Source organism: Triturus cristatus, chromosome 8 (genome assembly GCF_964204655.1).
Source record: "Triturus cristatus chromosome 8, aTriCri1.1, whole genome shotgun sequence".
Classification (NCBI taxonomy): Eukaryota; Metazoa; Chordata; class Amphibia; order Caudata; family Salamandridae; genus Triturus; species Triturus cristatus.
Genome location: NC_140591.1, coordinates 307691419 through 307717731, shown reverse-complemented (window position 1 = coordinate 307717731; position 26313 = coordinate 307691419). Strand labels below are relative to the sequence as shown.

General features: G+C 44.7%; 1 long non-coding RNA gene across 1 annotated transcript in view; it reads left to right on the top strand.

The window, feature by feature from the left end:
• Positions 1-26313, top strand: part of LOC146802031 (uncharacterized) — a 106905-nt gene that overhangs the window by 75113 nt on the left and 5479 nt on the right. The window contains exon 2 of the long non-coding RNA XR_014967688.1: positions 4660-4774. This is a non-coding gene — a long non-coding RNA (uncharacterized LOC146802031). The remainder of the gene's footprint in view (positions 1-4659; positions 4775-26313) is intronic.

The following is a 26313-nucleotide window of genomic DNA, read 5'->3' as shown; positions in this document are numbered from 1 at the left end:
CTGTAAAACCTAAATCTAGAACAGGTACTACTTTAAGGTCTTCTAACATGAGAGATTTTCAAGGCAAGTGCTTCAGGTGTGGCAACATTGGTCATATGGCCAACCTCAAAGACCATGTGCAAAATCTGTGGAAGGAAAGGTCATTTCTCCAAGTGCTGCATATCAGGCAAGGACCAAATGAAAGTCAGAGAGGTAGATTCTGCAAGTTAGAGAACATACTGATGATGATCCTCTTGAGGTGGTCTTAATTAACAATGCCCCAGTGAACATGCTCTTTGACTCTGGAGCTAAGATAACATTTGTATCAAAAATATTTTACAAAAGTAATTTGTTGGGCAAGGTAACACTGCTGAAACCTGACATAAAACCAAAAGGTTATAGTGTTATGACCATTGATCTTTTGAGCTTTTTCTGGGGTACAATTGACTGTAAAGGAAGAATTATTCTGGGGAAGATTTATGTCTCAATGAAAGGAGACTCACTGATAAGTTGGTTTAATCAGCGAGATTTGCATGTTTTTCTAGACCCTAATGAAAGTCCGTCTGTCTGCCTGAGAAAAATTCCACCGGTCAGTGTGGTGACTAAAGGAAATAAGGATTGGGTCAAAGAGTTTCCTGGGGTGCTTATGAAAAAATTGGGTTGTCTCAAAAATTAAATGCACCAGATAAAAATTAAGCTGTATGTCACTTCCGTGGTAGCTAAGGTTAGAAATGTACCTTTGTTAGTGAGAGAAAGCATGAGAATGGAATTGGACAGATTTTTGGACAACAGAATCATTCAAGAAGTTGAGGCCACAGAGTGGGTCTCTCCTGTGGTTATGGCTTGGAAGGCTAATGGGGAGGCCAGGCTCTCTGTCGATTTGAGGGAACTCAATAAGGCAGTTGTTGTGGATCACTATCCGCTGCCACATAAAAATGAGATGTTGTGTTCCCTTGAGGGCGCAGAGCACTTCTCATCCTTGGATTTTACCTCGGCCTACCATCAGGTCAAGCTTCACTCTTTGTCTTGGGATCTCATGGCTTTCATCATACGATTTGGCACCTCTAGATTCTTGAGAATGCCTTTTGGACTAATTTCTGCAGCCTCTGTATTTCAGAGGGAGATGGAGGGCATTCTTGGGGTCTTCAGGGTGTCAAAGTGTATCAAGACGACGTCCTAATTTTTGGGATGGATCTTGAGGAACATGATGAGAGGGTGAGGTCAGACTTGAAGAAATTTCAGTAGGACGGTCTCACTCTTAGAGCAGAAAAATGCAAGTATGAGGTCAGGGAAATAGAATTCTTGGGATATCTCGTGTCTGCTTCTGGAATTAAACCCAAAACCTCCTTGGTGAAAACCATTTGTAATCTCCGTGCTCCCCTAAACAAAGAAGACTTGGTGAAGTTTTTGAGCATGGCCGAGTACTATAACAAGTTTGTACACAATTTTGCAAGAAAAATGTGCTATAGAGAACACTACTCAGAAAGGGAAGTGAGTTTGTGTGTTCACAAGAGTGTGAGAATGAGTTTAATTGCATTAAAAAACATCTAAATGAAGCTCCATGTTTAGGAAGGTTTGATCCTATGAAATTATCTCATCTCATGACGGATGCCAGCTCAAAAGGGTTAGCAACTGTTCTTTTACAGAAAATGGATGGCAAGGAGAAAACAATTATTTTCATCTCTAGATCGTTGAAAGGGGCTGAATGTAACTTGTCTGTGGTGAAAAAAGAAGCTCTGGGTGTTTTCTGGGTGGTGCGTAAATTGAGAAACATTTTATGGGGCATGATGCTTAATGTTCTGACTGATCATAAACCTTTGAGGGAGGAGTTTGCCAAGAAAGGGATCGATTTTGTTTTACATAGAATACGGAAGTGGGTCATGGTTTTACAAGAATTTGACTTTGACATTTCTTACTTACCTAGATCTAACAATATTTTGGCTGATTGTCTTTCGAGACTCGGTGAAAATGGGTGTGAAGTGTCTGAGGGAGGTGAGTGATTTTGTGGTGAAGAATTGGAGGAGGAAGAAAATGTATGTGTGATTAATGTGGGCTTGATTTCTCAAAGTGAGTGGAGGGAATGTCTGGTCGATGATCTGGTCTTAAAGAAAGTCATGTCAATGGTCACGGGTGGCTCATGTGAGAAGAAGGAGAGTGAGGAGGATCTCAAGGGTTATTGGCAGGTCAGGGAGCACTTAGCTGTGGTGGATGGTCTTTTTGTGCGAGGCAGTAAGTTGGTTTCCCCACATAACCTGAGAGACAAATTGATGAGCAATGCTCATGTAAGTCATATGGGCATCACCAAAATGAAGGAAAGGATTCAAGGAGCATATTGGTGGCTGGCTATGGACATGCATGTAGAAAGAGTAGTTTGTGAGTGTGCTGAGTGTATGTATAGTGATAGAGTTTTTAAATGTAGAACCCAGCCTATGGTTGTGAGAGAGCAGGCTGCTGGCCCGTGGTCTGACATTGCAATTGATATCTTGGGTCCTGTGAAGTAGAAGTCTCAGGACTGGTATGGGTTGTATGTATGAACATGTTTTCTCGTTAGCCAGACATTAAGGTGGTTAACTCTGTAAAATCTAAAGTGGTCAATGAATTTTTAGAGGAGCTTTTTGAACATGAAGGATTTCCTTTGTCACTTCAATTAGAATAGTGTTCAGTTTACCTCTAGAGTGGTGGTAGAATTATTTAGTGCCAAAGGCATTAAGCATAAAAAAGCAGCACTGTATCATCCACAAATTAATGGTGTGGTGGAAAGGTTTGTGACAGTTCTTAAGGAAACATTACAACAAACTGTTGCCTCTGGTGAGAATTGGGAGTTAGCCATGAGAAAGAAGGTACGTGAGAATAGGTTCACATCGCATCCGTCGACTGGTGAGACTCCTTTTCGTTTGTTTAAAGACAGGGTCGCTAACATGGAACTGACTCCCTTGTGGGTGACCGAAAAGAGACGTTTGGTGTATGATGCGGTGGGTAGCACAGAAGGGTGGAGAGAGAGAAGGAGAAAATGGAAAAAAGGAAGATCTGGTATGATAAGAGTAAGGCTGTGAAAAGAACTGTTGTGAATGTTGGAGATTGGGTCAAGATTAAATCCCCCAGGAGAGATGGATGCAAGTCCAAATTTAGTCATCCTTTTAGAGTTATTAAGTTCTTTAAAAAAGCAGTGAAAACCAGTGACCCCAGGAATTGGAATTAAAGCAGGGTAGCGAGGTGTCAAGCTCGGGCCGTTCCTAAGGCTGATCCTAGTTTGAAGGAACCTGCTGCACAGGAAAAGAACACCAGACCACTTCAAGCAAGAAGAGTCCATCTTTGCTTGCAATATTGTGTTTGTTAATGCAAGTATGGTATCACTTCTATATTTGCATTTGACTTTCCATAGGTTTTGCTGCTAATTTTCTCTACTTATTTCTGTATTTGTTGCTATATGTGGGTAAAGGGGGATATGATGTGATATTCTGTACTTATGGATTCTGGTATGTGTAGTTGGTTGCTGGGGTGGAATGTGGATCAGGTAGGAGTGGCAGTTGGACTTGACGTCAGTGTTGATGGGGTCTCTGCAAATGTACTAGTATATAAAAAGTGTTACCCTCTCCAAGGCAAGCCTGGATCATTCTTGGAGAGCTACTCTTGTACACATATGTTCATTAAATTTACACACTGAATCCTATGCTTTGTTTTCAAGATTTTTCTGTTCTCTCTCTCTGCGAGGAAAAATTGCTGGTTGCTCTTGATGTGACTTTTCCAGCACTAATCTGACCAGTGTGAGTTGCCGTCAGACCATCAATGATTATTATAGCCCTCTGATGAGGGGTATACCGGTTGTTAAAGGCCCTGAACCTGAATTATAGGCCTAACCCACAGCGGTATTTTTGAGCTATAAGGCTATTTGAACATACCACCCACTAAGGGTGAAATGTTCAAAATACAAAGATAAACACAGGAATGTTGGAGCTCCAAGCTTATACCAGCCAGTATAAGCTTGGAGCTACTTCATTGTCTTCAGTGGAGCTCTCAACATTCCAATCTTCTAATTTAAGTTAACAATCCTCAATTTCTGGGCTGCTTTGTTAAACCCTATTATTGGTGCACCATTCTCAAAAACGCTCTAGTCATTTTTGTTTTTTTAAGTTGTCATACATGTAAAAGTGAGGTTTTTTTCTTTTGAATATGCATCAGCTTATGCAGCCCATGTACCTGTGTCATTCCCTGCAAAATGCAATCCATCCCAAAATAAGCTCTTCTGATGCTTTTGCCTTTTCTCAAAAGTTCCTTGGCCATGTTCACAGGTTTAAATTTTAAGAAAGTCGAGTGAGCGTTTCACAGACTGAGTGTGCATCAACACGCATTTCACTTTCACCACGAGACAAGTAAAATGCTGAAGTTGTTCTCCAATGCTTCCTAAGGCCCATTCCAAATGAGAAACATGTCATCGATAAAACTAAGGTATATCTGTAGGTGGCTTTTCCATGATTCATTTTTAAAAATGAACTGATTTTTTGTAACTGGGGGTTACACTGAAACCCATTTAAGTACAATTCTTCTGTAAGAAAAATCAGTTTTTCCATTGAAAGTAGCTGTGATGCAAGGAGAATTGTAACAACTCCATCAAAAATATTTAGTTGGCACCAATCTCATCCTTTTGTAGTAGAACCCATTCCATTATCTTCTTTCCCTCAGCAAGCGGGATGGAGGTGTAAGGGGAAGTGGCGTCAATAGTGTAAAGCCAGTAATCCTGAATATGGTCTCCAGGTACCTAAGAAAACCTATTGAGAAAAGCTGTGGTGTCTTGAAGGTACAATTTTATTTCTTACTCTATATTTTGTAGGAAAGTATCCACATTTTGATTCAGGGATTATTGTATTATTTCATTAAATGGTTTAGTTCTAATCAGGGAAAAGGGTTTGAGTATTATGGATTGATTGCTATTTACTTGCTTTGCATTATAAATTCATCTATTTGCTTATTTTAGGGGGAGAACTCCACAAGACGACATCCATTTCAGTTTATGCTCGTTTTTTTCCTCATGTCATATACCTTAGGAATCTAATCATGCTCATTTGTTTATTCTAAGGGCAGTACTTTCCAAGATGCCAACTGTTTTGGTCAATGGTCGCATCAGTTTGTTTCTTCTCCTGTCTTTCAATTTAAAACCTCCTGTTTTATTCCCCATGAATGGGTGTATCACCTCAATTCATTTGTTTTTATCATATTCTTTTCTTTATTGATGTATTTTTTCGTGCATATCATTTAATCTAACAGCCTTCTGTTTCTAGGGTTCACGGCTGGTGTTCACTTCCATACATTGAGTACACCCGAGGTGCGCAAGCATTTGGTATTCACACAGGATATTGCAAGCTAGCATACATGAGGATAAAAAGATTTCTAGCTGACAGGTCAAGAGTTTTCAATTCTATTAAGGACACAGAGGCGATGATTATGCTTCTCTTTACTGAGTAAAACACACCAGCAAATTTAAACACTTGAAAACTTTAAACTACATATCCCATGAGCCCCAACAGCCCAATGTCTCATCCAATCATAGGCGCCATGTGTCCTTATCCATATCTTTATCATGAAAGTTCTTCTTCTTTCTTTGCGATCATCAACATCAGGCCTCCAACCTGAGTCCAACGAGAAACGTTTGGCAGAACACCAACATGCCCCACTTCACAAGTGGATCCAAACTCAACAGACAAAGACGAACTCCCTTTGTAACCATTCAATCGACCAGCAACCAGAGACTCTTTTGTCAGTTTAATGTGGATTTATTATCCGTCCCTGTTAAAAGAAATATCAAGAATAATATTGAGTCCCTTAAAGACCGCATAAACAATCTTGTGGGAAAATTAAAATTGAAGAAACAGTAATGAAACATTGCATCACAAGCAACAGCAATAACATTTCGATATAACATATAAAAACTTAAACAGAGGGGCGTGGCTTGAAGCGTCAAGATGGCGGTCACACTCTGAGAGTGCTCTGGAACCCTCCCTCATCTGCTCAGCCATCCGCCTGCATCGCTGCCAAATAAGTGGGATCCACTACCTGCCTATGCCCTCTGGACCTGCTCCAGACGTCCCGACGAGCCCTGTTGTTGCCGGAGGGTTGGGAAGGATGACCCTCTGGAGCTGAGCTGAATACCCTCCCAAGATGGCGATGGGTCCTGCGGTCTAACTCCTCGAGGCCCAGGCAGTAGCGGTGGATACGGACAACTGCCCTTGCCGCTGGGACTGCTGTGGCGTCCCATTGCACTGTAGATCACTTAGCTTGGCCCCGATGGTGGATCGGGATCGGAGCAGACCTTCGGCCGCTGCCGAAAGGAATTGGACCTGCCGCGGCAGCCCTGCAGATTGGCGCCGAGAGGCTGTGGAAGCTGCACCTGGCCTCACCCGCATTCAGGCCTGGGTACGCTAGCCTTATGCGGCGCAACTGGGTGGCGGCCTGACCTGCGATGATCGAGCTCCTGGGTCCCACTTGATTGTTGTAACCAGCCTCAGACTCCCAGGGCCGTACACGCTGCGTTGGCGGTGGGGAGGACCCGGTCCTAGGGACCTGATCCGGACATGGAGTGATCTGCAGCCGACTCCCTGCCCGAAGCAGCCCTCGATATTGCAGGACACTGCGCTGCTAAGGACGGCCTGGTGTGCGACCCCCGAACTCGGCAACGAGGCTACTCCCAATGACTGGAGGCACCCGCCTGGCCCTGTCTGGGCCCAGGTGCGTGTGGGGGCTGGTACCCAAAGGAAGAGTGCTCTGCTGTCGGCTGTGGGTGATCCTGCTTCACAGGTGACGGTGACGGTCTGGAGGACGGTTGGAGAAACCCCACCATTGGTGATCTGGTAAGCCTTCGAGAGATCCATGGTTCCCCTACGCCCCCTCATTGTGCAGTTGGACCTCCCTGGTTGCATGTGAGACCTCCCTGAAGACACTCCTTGGACCCCTAAACCCTGCTCGACCAAAGTCATCCACCGAAGAACCCCTCTGGCGCCGCGCCTTATCACGCCGCTGTTGGGTGGTGGGAAGGTGGCGGAAGGCGGTCATTGAGGCCTGGAGACACTGATAGACTGCCAAGGCCTCCCTTAGAGGCACTTGCCCACAATGCCCTGACTCCCACATCCCAATCCTACTGACTGTGCCCTGCGGGTGTGTCATCCCAGTGGAGACCGGGGTGGCTGCAACGGGGTGTGCCTCATTGTCTCCTTACCTTGGACTGAGTTATAATCCTCCGCCCTAGCATGTAAACAGTCCCCTGGGGTGCACACATCTAACGCATCCACGACGGGGTGGTCTACGAAGATCACTGCTGCTGGACGCATTGAAGAGAGCCCTTCGCGCGCTTGCCTTGCGCTCTCTCTCCACCTGGAGCGGGTCACTGAGGCACTCTCCTTCCACTGAGGCACGCCGGGCGGCTCGCACCTCACCCACCAACATGGGGAAAGAACGAGGCCCCAAATCGTCCCCCAAAAAAACCAAAACGGACCAGTACACAACTAATGATCCTGGAGGGGCATCCGGACCCGCAGAAAAATCATCATCCGCGACAAAGGAGCTCAACACGATCCTACAGGCAATTAACACCTCTCAGACCTCAGTCGAGAATAAAATTGATGAAGCCTGAGTGGATATGGCTCATCTTCGGCAAGACCTCTGCGAAGCGACAGCGCGGATTGCGGGGACGGAATCTCGCATCTCCACAGTCGAAGATGATGTCAGCCAACTGAAGGAGCAAGTCACGCGGTTGCAATCCCACACCAAAGAGCTGCACAAAAGAGCGAAGGATGCTGAAAATCGCTTGAGGCGCAACAACCTCCGCCTGGTGGGATTTCCGGAGGGCTCCAAACATGGTCCTGTGAGTAGTTTCGTAGAACAGTGGCTGCAGTCCTGGATGCCTGAGGGCTCTCTCTCCGTGTGGTTTGCGGTTGAGCGCGCCCACCGCTCTCTTGCTCCGAGACTCCCGCCGGGAGCACCACATAGACCTATCATTGCCAGGATCCTTAACTTCAAAGATAGAGACCTTATCCTCAGTGAGGCACGCAGCCGGAAATCTCTTTCGTATCAAGGTCAACCAATACTGATCTCCCCGAACTATACGCGAGAAGTCCATGCCCAAAGATCTTTCACCAAAGTGAAACAGTAATTGCGTGCCCTGGCTCTTCAGTATCGACTGCTCTTCCCGGCTCGCCTCTGAGTGGTGTTCCGAAACAAATCCCTTTTCTTTGATTCCCCGGAGGCAGCCTAGACTTGGTTGACTGAAGAACGTCCACTTAGAGTGAATGCCTCAACCTCACGCAACGGAACCCGGTACGGTGACACCTCTGGGCAATCGCTGAAGCCAAGGGGGGGGATGCGCTCGCTCCTGCAAGGGGCAAAGAGCTTGTTGGACCCTGATCGAACTCGCTTGTGATTCCCAGACAACACCATGGCGTCCTGGCCCCGGAAAGCGACTCCCGCTCCCTTCAAAGATCAGATTCCATGGCCCGTTCAGAACCCGATGAGGCCCCTTCCAAGGATTTACAGTTGAGTCGGACCTCTCTTGCAGCCCAGCTCTCTTGGGGTGGGGGCCTGTGCTGCTTATAGGCCATTCGGAGATGCTCTACAGTGGAGTCCTTTGCAGATGATGACTTTCACTGTAATGTATTGTATTGTTTTGTTTTGTTTTATTTTCTTTCACAATGCAGCAATAATTATCCTTAGGCAGGAGGGGTCCTCCAACCAAACCCGTACTCCAGCGTTTTAGTTTGGTTCTTTTCCACTAGTTCACTTGGGGCGACAGATGCTTCCGTTCCCAAAGTATAGGGTGGGGGGGATGGGTTGGGGTTAAGGGGAGGGACCGTTGTCCCATGTTCCAGTTCCTATGTTCTGTTCTTCACACCAGCACCTGCCTTCTGCAACACATTACCTTCAGCTCCAGCACACGGCCCGCAAAGGCGCTCACACTCTCGCAATCTGCTCACAAAGTAGGTAACTCTACATTCTCTCTTGATGCATGGACCCCCATCTGTACCAATATCCTCCATGACAAGTGCATATAATAGCGGGGAATCTCTCTGCGTGCTGTCATGGAATGTCAATGGATTATTGGACAAGGTCAAATGAACAGTGGTCATGCGCTATGCCTAGCGCCAAGCTGAAGACATATTTTTACTTCAGGAAACACATCTTATGGGCACCAGCTGTCCCTTTTTAGCACGCTGTGGCTATGATAGAGCCTGGAATACTGGGTTTACCCGAGGCTCCCGGGGCGTAGCAATCCTCTTGCGCCGCAATCTTCCCTTTACATCGATGATGGTCACTAACGACCCCCAAGGATGCTTTATTGCCCTTAGCGGATCCGTGGGATGCGTTGCCCTCAACCTGCTCTCCATTTACTCCCCTCCATCAATGCTCACCTCAACCCTTAAACGCACCACAGACCTTATCGCTTCGCTGCCCCCCATTGGCGGAGATTTCAATGCAGTTATGTCCCCAAACCTTGACAACACGAGCTTACAACCTAGCACGAGATCCATGAACGACTTCTCACCAACTGGGCAAGCGCACTTGCAGTATGCGACACCTGGAGAGTTTGGCACCCCCAGACTAGGCAATACACTCACACATCAGAGGCGCATCACACGCACGCACGCATTGACCATATTTTTATGCCTCCGCTAGACTGTCAGAAAGTTAGACATGTCTCTATCCTTCCTAGGGGCATATCTGACCACTCGCCTATTCTCCTGAGAGTGGGGGAACCACCGACACACTTCAAATTACCAGATCTCGCCTGGTCTCTCAATGTTGCCCCACTCATGCAGAAGGTCCAGGCAGACCTCCACAAATGGCAATCACTTCTGCTTAATGCCCTGGGCAAAATATCCCTCTTTAAAATGATGATACCCCCAATTTCCTCTACATGAGCCAAAACACCCCATTTCAATTCCCACGATCCTGGTTTAGGGAGCTTGACAGACTGACCACTAAATTTCTATGGGGTGAGCGGAGGCCCCGTCCGGCCCTATCCCTGTGCCGGTTCCGCCCTTCGATGGTGGGGTGGGCATGACCAATTTATATTTATATTATCTGGCGACTCGCCTACTCACACTCCATGACTGGTTCAATGGAGGTTGGTCGGATCCAGCATTTAGACTGGAACTGGGTGACCTAGGTCTACCCAGGATCCAGGCAATGATGTATGGAGGACCTATATCCAGGGCAATGCCAACGGTGACGCAAGCTGTTCTCCTAGCCTGGCGCACCTCCCTATGAAACACCCAATGGACGAATAAACTGACTCCATATACACCACTCTGGCCGAGGACTTGGCTTCGAGAGGTCAGTGGCCTGAAAGGATTCCGGCCGTGGGACCTCATTGGAATCTCGCAGCTTGTGGATGTCTGGACGGGTGACCATATGCGCACCTTTCAAGACTTACAAACCCGCTATTCCCTACACCCTTTGCAATTCAATATATGCCATGCCCTTTACATCCACATCTCTCAGGGAACATCCCTACCAGAACACAGTCCTCCAAAGGCGCAAATTATGAAAGGCATCCTAGGGAGAGGGGGTGTCTCTCGTAGCTATCGCTCTCTCACGAACAACACTTAACCCCAATTAAGAAACCTATGGGAGCAATGGGTGGGGACCCTTGAAGAGGAAGACTGGAGAGACGCCTTAATGGCACCCAAAACAGTCACCGGCTCCGCCTGGTTCAAATATACTACTTACATGCTGCCTACCTAACACCCAAATGCCTCTTTAGCACTGGTATGGGGGGAGATGCCTCTTGTGCGCGCTGCGATTACGATCAGGCCGACTTCTTCCACATGGTATAGGCCTGTCCTGTTATTGCATGCTATTGGGACTCCATAGAGAAGGAGCTCACGAAGGTCCAGGCCTGGGAAGTGCCACATAATCCCTTAAGTACACTCCTAGGTATCACAGATGGGCTCAATGGCTCCCGAGCTGACAAACGAATTCTCCCCACTGCCACAATGGTGGCCAAACGTGACATTGCAGCTAGCTGGATAAATCTGTTACCGCCGAGCGTAACTAAATGGCGGAGAGGGGTGGACTGGTGCGCTGCACAGGATTAACCACTGTTCAAAGTCAGAGGATGTCCAGCTAAATACTGGAAGGTTTGGGGCAAATGGCTGGGGCAGATAGACTGAATATGTCTTCCTTGGACTTGTGTTTACTGAGCGGAGCGCCATGGGTCCATATGCTACTCACTGCTCTCCTCTATATATGTTTTTTTATTTTTTTTTATTTTCAAAAACCTTTATTGATAAATGTAAAACGGACAAATCAATACACCGTGAATTCACGAAACCATAAGTTGGCCCCGCTAATCAGCGGGGGGGTGGGGTGCAGACATCGCTTACACAGCCATTCAGCCGACATCCCGGAGGACCGGCCGCGCTTCAGGAGAACCCTCACCTGTGGTGACCCCGTCACCTTTACTTCTGAAATACAGTGCCTGCACCTGACCCTAGACCACACCGCAGCCCGCCCTATCTTAAGGCAATCCTACCCATGCCCACCAACTCCTACGAACCTCCTCTATATCTGTTTATTGGAATTGTCACATGAAGGCTGTGGTATACTGTATTTGATCATATGCTGGTCTTTATTTAAAAAAAAAAAAATAATTGTTTATTAAAAGAAATAACTTAAACAGAGTTTAATTTACGAGGGTGGGACAATCCTTGCCTCGTGTCATTCATAGAATTGAAAATTCTTGAGTCTTCAGCTAGAATTTTTTTTATTTTATGTTAGGACTGGAGACCTCAGATTATGCTAGTTTAAAGTTGAGCCACCACCATCAATGAAACATCTACAATAGGTTTATGATAAAATACCTTGAAGGTGGAATCAGAAGATCAATCCACCGCAGTCATAATGTCTTCTACACGAGAACCTATAGAAAAGGCATTAGAGGCCATAGCCCTGCGCACAGAATGTGCCCCAAAAAGGATACATCAATTCCAGCCTTTGCCAACAGCCATTTAACCCAATGGGCCACAGTTGCTGATGAGACCGGGAAGAAAGGTTTCTGTAGAGAAATGAGCAGTTGTCCTGCGGAATCTATTTGAAACTCAAGGGTACACTCCTCATAAGACTTAAGACGTTTCATCACATATAACTTTTGATTATAAGGGAAAGCAGGGTAACTAACAAATCACAATGCAATTTTAGTATGCCTTGAAATAGAGACAGACACCCCAGGGGGAGTAAATACTCTACCTGCTAAATCCAAGGCCCTCACATCTGAAACATGTCCACATAAAATGAGATACAGAAGGAGTGTTAGCTTCGCAGACAACTGTTTGCAAGAAAGATCTTCGTTTTCCAGGCAAGCTCTGAGAAAGTGCAACAAATCTGTCAACATCCCATAGCATTGAATATTTCAGTGGGAAGGGCGAACCAACCTAAAACCCATGAGCAATTTAAAGACTAGAGGATGTTCACTCAAAAGTTTGCCATCCAGATGAGGATGACCCGCATAAATAGCAGAACAGAAGTTGTTTATCGTACTATATGCTACACCCTTACTAGCAAGGTCTGATAAAAAATGCACAATCATATGGATACCCGCTCCCAAGAAATCCACGCTCCATTCACTACACCAACATACCTATCGGTGCCAAGCCACTTCATATTGTTTATGAGTAGAAGAAGCCCAAGACTGTGACAAGAAGAACATAGCTTCTTGCGAAACTCCTGGCACTTGCCAGCTTTGCGGGAAAGTCTCTATGCCATGATGAACAAGCGCTCCTGACTCATTAATGGGTGAGGGAGACCCATCTGATCGGTGAGAAAATCCAAAGGGTCACCAGGAGAAACCTGCTGCCTGCCGACTTACCTGAGAGAGTACTCTTTGGCTCATAGAAAAGGGAGGGAACGCATACAGAAGACCCGTCAACCAGGATTGGAGAAAAGCATCTGAATTGGCCACCAGGTGATACGGCCTCCAACTGTAAAAGGTTGGAAGATAGGTATTCAGGCAGAATGTGAACAGATCTATTGTACACGGACCCCAAAGAAGATTCAGCACCTGAAAATCCTGGGGATGAAGCCTCTAATCGTTGGGATCATGCAGGAACCGAGATTTGATGCTGGGATGGTAATGACATAAATCATCGGCAATCTCCACCAGAAGAAGGGATGTCATCCCCCAGACGGTTGATGTACTGTACCGCCAAGACACTGTCCATTCTCAAAGGCCCCCACTAACAATTTGAGGCAATTGATGTGGAGATGAAGCTCGTCAGGGGACCACTTGCCCGGCCATTTTGGGGCCCAATTCTGGGGTGTCCGCAACCTTACCAAGGAGAGAGGGCCAAAGATATTCAGATCTCAAGTTGTTACGCACTCCACGCTCGACGCCTTTGCGCAACCTGTCCTGGACGTAATGTGCCACCACCATAGAAGGTACCCATTCAGTGGAATGTGGGTGAATTACATTCTCTGGGTCGAACAGTAGGTTTTTATGTGTTGGTACTTCGTTGCAAAACAGTGCATTTTACGCTTGCGTTTTGCTGCTGGCTTCGGATCCCCTTGTGTGCCCCCATATTCATGGTCCCGGAGGACCGAGGCGGCAAGTTATGAGAGAACTTCCGCTGAGGAAGAACACCCTGAAGAGGCTTTCCAGGCAAAGCCCAACTCATTGGTCGTTATGTCACTAGGTAATGAGTCCCCAGAGGGCGCAACCAATTCATGCCACCCATAATGTATCAAAGGCTGTGTAATGGCCTAAGAGCCCTAATCAGGGCCAGATTAAAGGAATCCTGCACGTGGTTATCCAGTGCCTCTACCAACCTCACTTCCATTTGGTGTTCCTAGGGCATCTCTGTATCTTCCATGTATCCTTCTTCTTCATCGGCATAATATGCCATTAGTGAATTGGTCGCACAAGGATGGAAGAGGTTCGGGAGGGGGAACAGCCCCAGAAGCAGGTGTCAGTCAGTCCCAGACAAAAGAGGGGCAATAGACTGTCCTGGCTAGAATAAGTATATATATTGTGGATGGAGCCACCTGCAACATTCCATCAGACAAAGCCTTAATCTCATTTATACAGCTCCGTCGGGTGTTTCACAGGGGACAGAGTGTAGCTCTTCTTCATGCAAAGCGCACAAAGCCAATCGAGCACTGAAAAAGACAGTATCAGGCGAAAGTGCATGCACGAAGGCAGACAGCGAAATTGGACAACGTCCTTGCTCCAAGTAGCAAGAGGCCACTTTGTAGTCCCCACTCCTAATCCACTGCTGGCGAAGGTGACGGGGATAATCAAAGAATCCTCCTGAGCGGCACCCACTCCGTCGCCCATTGTACCATATACAATAGTGGAAGAAAGTTCAATAGCGCACGCTCAATGAAGGAGAATGAAAGTGCACTTATTTCCGGCCACTGCAGCAGCAAAGAAAGAAGGACTTTCGGAATAAGGATATATATAGGGAGATGAGGTCTCTATGATTGGGCGAGACATTGGGCTGTTGGGGCTCATGGGATATGTAGTTTAAAATGTTCATGTGTTTAATTGGGATTTGGATAATTATGAATATTGGAATGTCTAACGACATATATTTTTTGAGCATTACCTGCATCACAACAGACTATGCTTTTCCAAAACAGAGCATACAATACAAAAAAAAAATGGATTAATCAAATATTAAAAAGTTGTTGTTTGGAATTTCACAGTCATTGAGTTTAATTATTTTTAAATGGTTTCAGTTTATGGGCTAATCTGATACAGTGCCTCTTGGGACTGGTCAGCAAATCTCTGCTATCAGCAACATTCTAGCACATAGGGTTAATGAACATGTATTTGTGTAGTTCTCTTGAATTTCAAAAAGAGCACATGTTTATCATTCTTAGGGTTACAATGACTCCCCCTGGCGACGGATCCAAATGCCCAAAATGCATTGGGGGCATATTTTTTACTTGAACCTGGCAGAATGATTTCTTTTACAACTCTTCTATAAAGAGAAAAAGGGAGCTTATCTGTTTTTGAATACATTCTACTGAAGTTGAGACTTCTTTTGGATTAACAAATGAAATAAAAAAATAAAGAGATGACTTTGGAAGTATAATTTAGTTGTGTTTTCATGGAATTATGTTTGAATTTGATAAAGAATTGAATTAGCCATCAAAAGGAGTGCACAGTGGGACTTCCTCTTATTTGTTTTTTTTATAACATGTTTTATTAAATTTTGCGTAAGATACAACATGTGAACAACACAGATTAAGCGCTGTACCCTCGGCCCTCCTGCAACCCTTCCTCCCGCCCAGTTTTTACTTGCAAATAAGTGCATTTTGTAGTCTTCCCATGCGCCCCATACTTTTGCGTGTTTCTGAGGGTACACTTGTTTCGTTGACTGGCTGCTCTCTGATAATGCTCCACTCCATGCTTCTTTTTGCTACGATGTAGTACATATTCGCCTTGTAAAGTCTGATATGATTTGAGTGTTATGCCATTCATCAGGTTCCCAGGTGGAGAGCCCAATGGTTTCCATTCATGAAACCCTTCTGTAGCTGCCACTTGAGGAAGCACAGTTCCCTCCCATGGTGGCATCTGGCCCGTGAGTCGCTTGTCCCAGTCCATGGTTTTTAAGGCAGCTCTCCACCTCTAGAGAACTACCATTGTTGCAGGCAGGAGTAGCGGAGGAACTTTTCCTCCATAAAGTAAGTGCTTATAGATGTGCCTTGGAGGTTCCATTTCTCAGAAGTATGAGTTGGATCACCCTGAGTGTTATACCACCATTCGTTAATGACTACCAGCTGAGAGGCTCTGTAATACATTTTTACACCTGCGGCAGGCTATGTACCTATCGTACGTGGATTTTAAACATTTAGCAAGAACTATGCGGGGTATGCCCTGATTCCATAAGATGCTACTGAGCATAGAATGAACTTGTAAATAGAAGGATTTAGGCAGCACATGGGTAGAGTTCTGTAACTGACCGTGCTTAATTTGTATTCTTAAAACAATGCCAGGGCCCTTGTCAGGAGGCCACTGCAGCTTGCACCACCCATTCCCCCTACCTGTGCTGGCAAAAACAACTACTAACCATGACATGTCTATAAGGATGACAATTCGGACTATTCCAGGCCACCCAAAGCTATATGAATGGCTTGGGCGGCTGGTATTAGTCATTAATGAAGTATAAATAATTATTAATCAAATGTTGTTGTGCTCATTTCAAAATTAAACAGACCGCACCACCTATGACTGTCATAAGTACCGGTGCTGACAATTAAGTGCCGATGCCAAGCACTGGAAACCACAGGCTCAAATTAAGCACTGGTGACTGATACATAAAGCAGGGGAGTGAAACCATTTTAAAAATGGCTGATCTCCCCATAAGAGACAACAGGAGTGTGGCAGAGATGTTTTAAGACATGGGCAAAGAGGGCTCTGGTCCTGGGCCCCAGCCGTTCGGGGAGCCCCTTGATAGAGCGAGCTCTGTTCTGCAGAGAGTATTGCCCTGCTGACCCTGAAGAATTCTTAAACAGATTGTTTTAAATACAATTGTCCTTTAATTAATTTTAATGTGGGTGATGTCTGAGAGTCTATTACAGGTATTTTGCTGAGAAATGTTGTGATTATGTTTTAAGCAACATCCATAAAAAAAAGTTTCTTTGAGATCAAAACAGGACCTCTCATATGAGAAATGGGAGGGTGCTGCAGAGATTAGTTGCATTAATATTAGTGAGCTGCAGTTGTGTTACAATATTGTTACTATCCCGGAATATGAGATGTAAACATATTTAGAATTTGGATGAGTGTGCCTGTGCACTGTCAGTTACCTGGCCAAAGAGGGCATGAAAGAGCTGAAATTGGATTATAAATTCAAAGCTGTTCCAAACAGGGGCCCCCAAAAAACGTTTGGCCTACGGCCCCCAAAGTAATTTAGATGTCCCTGGAGTGTGGACCAGGCTTTAATGTCTGCTTCTAATCTATCTAGTAGTGGCTGAATGTTCATTGTCCAGCAAGCATAGTGTCAGGTGACCGAGAAGATGGTAGATTTGCTCAGGTTGATTACTAGGCCCGATGTTTCTCCAAATATCCGAAGGATCTAGAGTACTCAAGGTCCCGAATTCTCAGAGTCTGCTAAAGAGATCAAAGCATAAAGGGCATTTCTATCTGAGAGTCCAGGTCCCCATTAGAACCCCTTCAGCTGTGCATCAATTCTAAGCCGTTCTGCTAATGGTTCTATTGCAAGGGCACAGGAAACAATTCGGACATCGCAGTGCCCACTCTAACATGCGCTGTCAGGTCAGTATATAAAAGCTTAACATAGGCAATGAATTTTTGCCCAAAGTTGAGGCATCACAGTAGGAGGAATAAGTATGTCCAGCTGACTGAGTCAAATACTCTCACAGTGTCTGCCAGCAGTATTGCTGTAAGTCAGTTTAACTGGTCAGCTAGGGCTATGGCATTAAGGTGCCGAATATTCTTGTGAGTGGCTCATTGTGGCATTAATCCTGTTTGGTCTGGTTGAATCAGTGAGGAAACAAGTTTAACTAATCAGTTCGCCAATGCCTTAGCCCTATCTGAACTTCTGCATTCAGATGGGAGATGAGGTGGTAGGAGTAAAATATATCTGGGGACTTTGCTGGCTTGGGGATCACCACAATTTCAGCCCACAGGAAGTTGGGGGTAAGTTTGCAATGTTTAGTCGCGTCATTTAGGACATAGCCAAAGGCTCATTCAATTTATGTGTGAATGGTTTTTTTAAGCTCACAAGGAAATCCGTTGGGACCCGGCGTTTTACCAGGGTAAAGTCGGCTTAAGGGCCACAGCGAGCTCTCGCCCGACAGTTCGCCCCTCCAGAGATTATCTTTTAGAGTCAGAAGGTGTCCAAGGGGTTAAGTCAGTTAGGAAGCTATGAAATAGTCACACAGAAGTAGTCACCCATAGCAAGAGTTTGTAGTTAGAAAATATTCTAGATTCATATGTTGTGCATTTATACCATGATCTTGAAATTTTATCCTAATAAAATCCAATTTTACTTTTGGGAATTGACCATAGGCATACATGCGAACAGACCCAATTCAGGCAGGAGATGCTTGGTTTTTAAAGCCAAGAATGGCTTTATTCTAGCTGTCTCCCACCTATAATTGACTCTGCTTCAATGTTAGTCAATGAGGAAAATAAATATCCCTCATTTGCTTTTCACTATCTCCTTCTTTCCTGTTTCAAAATGTTGACATGTATGGCCGTTTGTGGAGTCAGCATGGGTCAGTTGAGAATGTAAAACTGTTTCAGGCTGCAAACTTATTGTTAAAGGTAAGAACCTAGTTTCTTTTCTCTCTTTTCCAGATTCACATGCTGTGCCTCGATTATATAGTGGCATTTTGTCCGTAGAATAAGAGGTGTGAAGTTTAAGACGAAGCAAACAAATCTTTTAACACTGCCTGCCCCACATGCGGCCCTTCATTGCTTGTATATAGTAATGTGTTGTGAATGGTGCATATTGACACATTTCCAATATATGTCAAAGATGCTCCCTTTTATTAATTGGAATGTGTTCTCAGTCTCACTGTTAAGCGTTTACTGCTACAGAGTACCATAATTACCCAGTCCCAACAATACATTGGACATAGAATATGTGTTTACTGTTTACTTTACCCTTCACCTGAGGAGACTGAGCCCCCTAAACTGCTGTTTGTCTAATACATTTTCTTTCATCCCTGTTAAACAATTCTAATTTCCAGCATACGTAATGGGGTTCTGGCAAATGTTAAATTTTGAAGAATGCCTTGTAGGTGAACGATTGAACTGATGTGAAAATTTTAGATCTTCTTGAGAATACATTTTGTATTTGTTCTTATCACCCTCTGCTTTTCTATTTGTAGGTAAGTGTGTTGCATAGTTAAGGGCTGTATTACACCAACCCCAACCTGAATTCACTGAAGGCAATTAAAAAGTTTGATGTGGCGTTGGGGCGACTCTTTCGCCCACTTGCATGACTTTGGGCACTGAGGCAACCACTGCCATTACATATTCGTAAAACATTGAGTGCCCTCCTGGGGCTTAAGAATGGAGTGCCATGTGTGGAATAAATGGAACGAATTCAGAGATAACCCATGTACGGCCCTGAGGCCACAGAGGTGGGAGGAAGCACATGATTAAATCGACTAAGGGGGAGCAAAAGATGTGACATCTCGCGGGTGAAATGATCAGATTGTTAATAACGCCCAAAATGTGACCAAGAGAGGTGAAAATATATTATTCTGTAACCATGGTGATGGCGAATGTCTTGTTGTTTTTGAAATAAAAAGAGTTAAAAAAAAAAATGGAGTGCCATGGAAGTGACTTGTGTAGGCATTGGGCCTTACCCAGCTCACATACTATCAGAGATTCTGGTGGTAGCATGTCTCTTGTGGTTGAGCTCTAGGGCGAGAGGCAGGGAATGGCTGACTGTCACCAGAACCATGAGAACGGTCGATCCCATGCTTTGTGGTTGCACTGAGGACATGCGGTGAAGTTAGAGCCACATCTTGTCTTAGCATTACTAGAGGAGAATGCAACTGGTGGAGGTGCGAGACCTGAGAGCTTTACACCTTCCTGATGGCTGGTGGTCACCCGGATGCTGCCGTCCCCAAAGCGACTGAAGGGGCTCAAAGGGAGCACAATCTGCACCGCAGGTGAGATTGCTGAAGGTCGCAGCTTAATGCTTTAAAAAATGTGTGGTTTACCCACACTTAACTGTGCTTCACTATTGTAGGGAAGATTTTCTTTTTTTCCAAGAGGCGCAGCACCCAGTGGGGGTAAGGAAGATTTACTGGCGGGTCCTATGGTAGAGAAACATTTATGGAGGGGAAAACACCCCCACACATTCCCTAAACGCCCTGCACATGGACATGAGAGACAAAATCGCCAATGTTGCATCTGAAGTGAATAGTGTTGAGGGGAAATTGGTTAGATTGTCTGGCAGGGTGATGTCTGTTGAATTGCTGCAGAAGACAGAAATGGTCTGAAGAAGGTGTTGGAGGGACCAACAATGGGGTTGGAAACTAAGATAAAGGAATGCGATGGGAGTCATGATGAGGCCTGATGACCAAAACAGAGACCCTACACAATCTTCGGTGGGTATGGACACATGCGAGGGTTGGGGGTCGAACTGTGGTCATACCCATGCCCCTAGAGACTGTTTTGTCTTCAGTAGTAGCTGGCCCCTTAGAGTGCAAGGAAGTGGGGAAAGTAGGAAAGTAGTCCTCGTGACTCACTAATAAAGGCCAATCTTCAGGCCAATCTTCGAATAGAGGTACAGGAAGCACCGTAATACTGATTGTGAGTTCAGTGGATTAGAGAGAAAGAATCTAACAAGAGATCATCCAGAAAAAGGAGGCGTTGCTGGGAGATCAGTGACTTCTATTCTTCCCTGACTAGCACCGCATCACGTTGTCAAGAAGGAAGGCACTCCGTTGCGTTTCTGGTGAAATCGCAGGTGGAACATGGGAACAAGCATTTTATTTTCTCTCAGGTCGGGGCTTTCTTTGGTGGACTGAGCCTTGACAAGTGTTGACTGTCCTTGACAGCTGGTTTTGGGAGTTGCATGGGCATGTCTGAGGTGTGGGAAATGTAGACCCTCCTGCGCATAGAGGCCACAAGGATGCTCTTTGGTGAATGTGGGCAGGTGGTAGGTAAATATTTGATATCCTCTAATTTTCATTATTACTTTTTTTTTCTCTCTCCACTATCCCTCTACCTTTTAAGACTATAAAGCCACAGAAAGTGTTGTTGGTGTAAGTATTAGTTGAAATGGGCATTTCCTATCGAGGCAGAGGCAATGTACCACATACCTTGGAGACTATATGTGAGAACTTCTGTCGGTGGAGGCAGCTACTTAACGGGGGTGGGGGGTAATGGGGTGAGGATATGGGTAGAGGATAAATGAGAAGAAAATAAAACACTTACCTGCAGCCCCACCGCCATCTCTTGGTCCTCTTCAGTCGACTCCAGGAGCAGGAACCAGGAAGCACACTGGCTCCCAGACTCCCCTAGACAATCACAACACTGCATCACAGCAGCGTTGTAATTGGTCTGAGCACCCTTGTTTGGCACTCGTAGAGGGACTGGAAGACTGTGCATGTTCTCCACTTAGGCTGTGCCATACAGCCGGTGGAGAATATGCAAAGTGTGCTTGACTGTTTGGCCAGCCCAAGACGGTCGCCCAACCATCATGCGCACTTAAGAGAGTGCCCACCCAGCCGCACCCACCCCTAGCCAGATGAGCCACGACGACAAAATAAAATGATAAGAACATTGCATTATTGTTTTATTTTTGAACTGCTCACTGAGCAGTGGGGCAACGTTCCTCTGCCTTAGCGGAGGAGTCCCCGACTTGTGTAGTTGCTTACACCCAATAAATTCAATTAAACCATTCGGATGGTTGTTGTACGGATGAGACACTTCAAAGTTGCCTTATGCATTGGTACACTTATAGACAAGATTAACCTATTTAAAACTACAATTGCATTCCAAACAGTTGCTGGCTACCTATGTGACCAATATTGGCTTTTTGGCCCTGCAAGAAAGATTTTATTCAAACTGGTATTTTAAAACCCGATGTATTGCCTGGTCCCTCTGACCGTGCTGCAGTAGCAGACAGATGTACCTTAGGTGATGTATAACTCACTGTATCCGTCATTATAAATGCCTGAGGTACTGTAAAACTATCTTTCTGCAACATTTCCATTTGTCTACATAAACGTCTGTGTTGCAGGTTCAGGTTCTTTCAAAATGTCCATACATTTGGATGGTAAAATGAGATGACTGAGTAAATTCTGAGACTTCAGAAGCCAGGCTCCCAAAAGGAGACTCTTGGTTTCCCACTGCCGCCTTTGACCCCTTTCATATAATTTCTAGTAAATGTGAGCATTATTTTTGTTGCACCCACTGAGGTGCTATTAGAATGATGGTCATCTGTGAATGTCCCGTTTGTGCTGAGAGTTGAATAATGAGCCAGAACTTACTCAACTTCTTGCAGAAGTCTTTGTTGTGCTCCTATTCAGCAAGTCATTGGTCACCATACGTTGTTCAAAGTGGGGCCCCCAGTTTGTCTGTAGGAGCTCCAAAAGGTTCCTCGCAGCCAGAGGATGGCACAACGTGTAGGTTGAGGGTCTCCAGATTACTGCATTGCACCTGGAATGTCAAACCTGGGCTTCTTCGTGAGTTTAGGGATGCCATGAAGACCAAGTGAAACGTGGAGCATCACCATATAAAGTGTCCAATCCAAGATTGTGGTTTCTCCAATGGAAATCACATGGACTTCCCATGGTCAATTTCTGTTTTTGACATATATAAGGAAGCACATGGAAAGGATGAATGCATTACTAAGTGTTTTTTTTTTTATTTTGCATCATGCTCAGTGCCCTATGCCCCTTTTGTAGATGTTTTATTCCCTGATTTTTCCCACCAGATTTAGACCATCCCTTGTTAATTTTCTTTTTCTGTTGCCTAGCATAGATTGTGCTATTTTTCTTATTATTTTTCCCTACGCAGTTTTTGATTAACCTCCTTGTAGGTCATCTGAGTTTGGACCGATTATTCCAGCTTGGCTATTTTCCAATTCCTAATGTGTTGATTATTACCAATGCAATCTACATCATCATTCAACCTCTACACAGATTGCCAAATGCAGTTTTTCTTTGTGTTTGTTTTTTGTAGCTGTGTCCCCCTAATACAAATACCTTTTGTCTTTCACTTATATTATTCTGTGCAGTATGGCACTGTAGCTAATGGGAAGAGTTGGCCTCTCCTTGGGCAATCTAAATGGGCATTCAACAGACCTGCGTTGTGATGCCCTGCATTTGTTGATGATCTGTGGAAATCATCGCACTGGGAGAAAACCTTATGCATATATCCCATACCAACTTATAAAACTTGCATTTCCTTTTGACCTTGGATGTAATATTTGGGTCCAAAGCCTTGGCACTTCATGTTGGCACTTGCTGTAAAGAGATCTATAGAAAGTGTGCCCCATTGGACAAAGATCTTCTTTGCCACTTAAAAATATAATTCCCAATCTTGAGCAATGTCCAGTTATTTCCTTAATATATCACCCTGTACATTTGCTTTACTTGCCAAATGTTGCACTACCAAAGAGCTATTCTGAATATTACAATGCCATATCTCCTGCACTAGTCCTAAGAGTATTTTGATCCACAACGTCTGTTGAAATAAAAAATGTAGTACTGTTGCCTCCTACAATCTGTACCAATGTAGCTTAGTACCAAAAACACTGTCTCTAAGTCCAAGAAGACAATGTGTTTTGGTGATTTTTTGGATCCAAATGACCCAGAATTTTCAAGTTGTGCAAATACACTCTCCGTCCGGTGTGCGAGAAATCTGCAAGACTCGTTGCGGGTGGAATTGGTGATTTTAATAATCTCTCCTATTGCCCTGATTCCAACATTTGAGTGTCTTTTATACTGTGTCGTTGATAACCAGTGAATAATCACAGTCAAGTCTAATATGATCATTGCTTTGCTAATTATTCCTGTATTTGTCTCAAAATCAGACAAGCATTTGGTAATTCATGCATGATGCCACACTTTCCAAAGTGGTCTCAGAGGCTGTGACCTTTGAATGTAAAATCATTGTTGCAACAAGAGTACTGTGTTGATAATGTTCTGACATTGCAGGAATTAGTTCCTCTTAAATAGTCCATCATACATGTAGGGGTATATTATTGAGTGAGATGCATCACTACTACTGAAAGGCATCAGTGAAGACTCACCACTTCCCGTTTTCATATGTCCAGGGTAGGTGGCAGAGCATTCGCGGTAAGGACCGCAACACTTTGGAATGCCATGCCGCTCCCTCTTTTATTGATGGAACCAGAATCAGCCTTCAGGCGAGCTCTAAAAACCTGGCTCTTCAACCCTCCCTAATCCTTATGTGTGCCCGGTGTGATTAGACTGCCTTAGCACCGGGACACCTCCATGGGCGGTAGCTACACACTCTATACATTTCTAAATAAATAAATGAAGACTGATGGGGCAGGTTTTATGACAAAAGGTATGACTTTGAAGTGATGTTTCTCCTCGCAACAAGCCTTGCACATTTCTGATGCTGGGGCAGTATATGAAACTAGGCATTTATGAGGTGCAAAGTCACCAAGAACTCTTCCTACACCAGTACTGAAATAATGTCTTACTGTGCCATCATCTTGAACTTACGTGCCTTGACACGGTATTTCATGAAATTCAGGCCCAATACAGTCTTTATAAAAGGGCTGATTTTGGTATAAGAAAATAAAAATAGTGTACACCCATGTTTATATACTTTTGCAGTACCTTCTCTATCGCTCCCTTTGTCTACTTCTAGAAGCAGTAGTAGTTATTTTGGCTGTGTCTATGTGGACAGCCGGATTCACTTCACTGCTGAAATAAGTGCTACCAGACTTAGCTCTGGGACTGGCCTCCCGCATTTTATTGGCCCACGTCTTCACGTCGATTCATTCAGCCCTTTGGACCTTTAGCCAAGACTCTGCGGGCTCCCCTTCCATTTCAGAATATCCTGCAATTATTGGAGGCATTCCCACCCTCATTAAAGAACTTGTGCACTCCAGACCTTACGTGTCTTCCCTCAAATCTATTTGCCTACACCCACTGACCTACAATTGTTACATCTCTACGATGGAATCCCGGGATCTACTGTGTGCTCTGAAAGTTAGTTCACCCTGATGATGACCCTCGAATTGTCGTTTATGGTACCAAACACCATTGAAAATATTTGTCGGAAAGACTCTTTGAAATTATGAAGCTCAGAAATTGAGAGCTTTGTGAATTGCTCTAGACTCAAATATCCATATATGCTCTGTGCACATCTCTGATGCATTAGTTTGTTGGCCATTCTTAGGTCTATCGTCCTTGTTGCTGATCACACTGCTGGCCTTTTTGGTTTCCGTTCTCTCACCTTCACCTTGTGACCACTTATTGCTCAGAGTACTGTTGTTTTTTAAGACCCAATGTACACAATCCATTATTGGAACCTTTGTGTTTATTACTTATATGTGTGTACATTATAAACTATTTCTTATACATTATGGTCTCCTTAAAATGTTATGCATATATGTTCACAACTAGATAGGATTCATAACTACCTGTGAACTGGTTAACTTGTTTCGATACTTAGAGGTATCTAGAATAATTTTGCCGTCTTTATACTTATATGTACCCTGTCCTTCATAGGTCTATGAATTGCTCCTGTGGTTTCTACTGAACTCAAACAATGACCTGTTTGTGCGAAAAGATTTTTAAACCAATACTACCAACCGAGTCAGATTAATCTGTTTCAATATAGCATAAAGCCCTGTAGAGTGGAAGGAGCAGTTATATCTGACCACCTGCAGAAAGAGAAAAGGTCTGTTGGAGTGAGCAAGTCTGAGGAGCTCTTGAGCTCCTGTGCAGAAGATGACTTTGGATTGCAGTGAGGACATGAAAAAAGTCCTAAAGAATAGCTGGTTGCTGATTTACCCATTGGAGGGGTGTCGGAAATGGCCTGCTTTGCAGGGTTATCCCCAAACTTTTTGCTTCTTCTTCCTATTTTTTCCTGACCTGTGTTGTTGGCTATAGGACTCTTGGCATTTTACCACTGCTGATCAACGCTAAAGTGCATATGCTCCCTGTGTAAATTGATATTGTGATTGGTTCTCCCTGATTGGCATATATGTTTTACCAGTAGGTCCCTAGTGAAGTGCACTGAGTGTGCCAGGGCTGGTAAATCAAATGCTACTAGTGGGCTTGCAGCGCTGATTGTGCCACCTAGATGAGTAGCCCGGAAAAGAGGTCTCAGGCCTGCCACCGTGGTGCCTGTGCACAATTTGTTAACTGCCATGTCGACTTGGCAAGTGCACCCACTTGCCAGGCCCTACCCTTCCCTCTTCTTACACATAGAACACCCCTATCATAGGCCCAATGTATCCCCCCTGGGCAGGGTGCAGTGTATGTGAAAGGTAGGACATGTACTGGTGTGTGTGTAACATGTCCTTATAGTAAGATACTGCCAATTTCGTTTTTCAATATTTAAAGGCTATATTGCCCTATAGGACAGAATGGGAAATGCTTTGTAACATTTGACAAGCATATCTTCCCATAGGGATACGATAGACAAATGGAGTTTAGTATCCCTGAACTCAGGATTTAATAACACATCTTTTAGTAAAGATGGTTTTTAAATTGTGGCTATTTACTTGTTCAACCATCCTGTGTGCCTCTGCCTGGTTGTGGATTGACTGCCCAGCTTTGGAGTGACAGGGGCTGGGGAGGTGCAGTGGCTCCAGGAGTCTGAATGAGTCAGCACTAGGCTGAATAGGCCTGATCTGCATTTGGAGT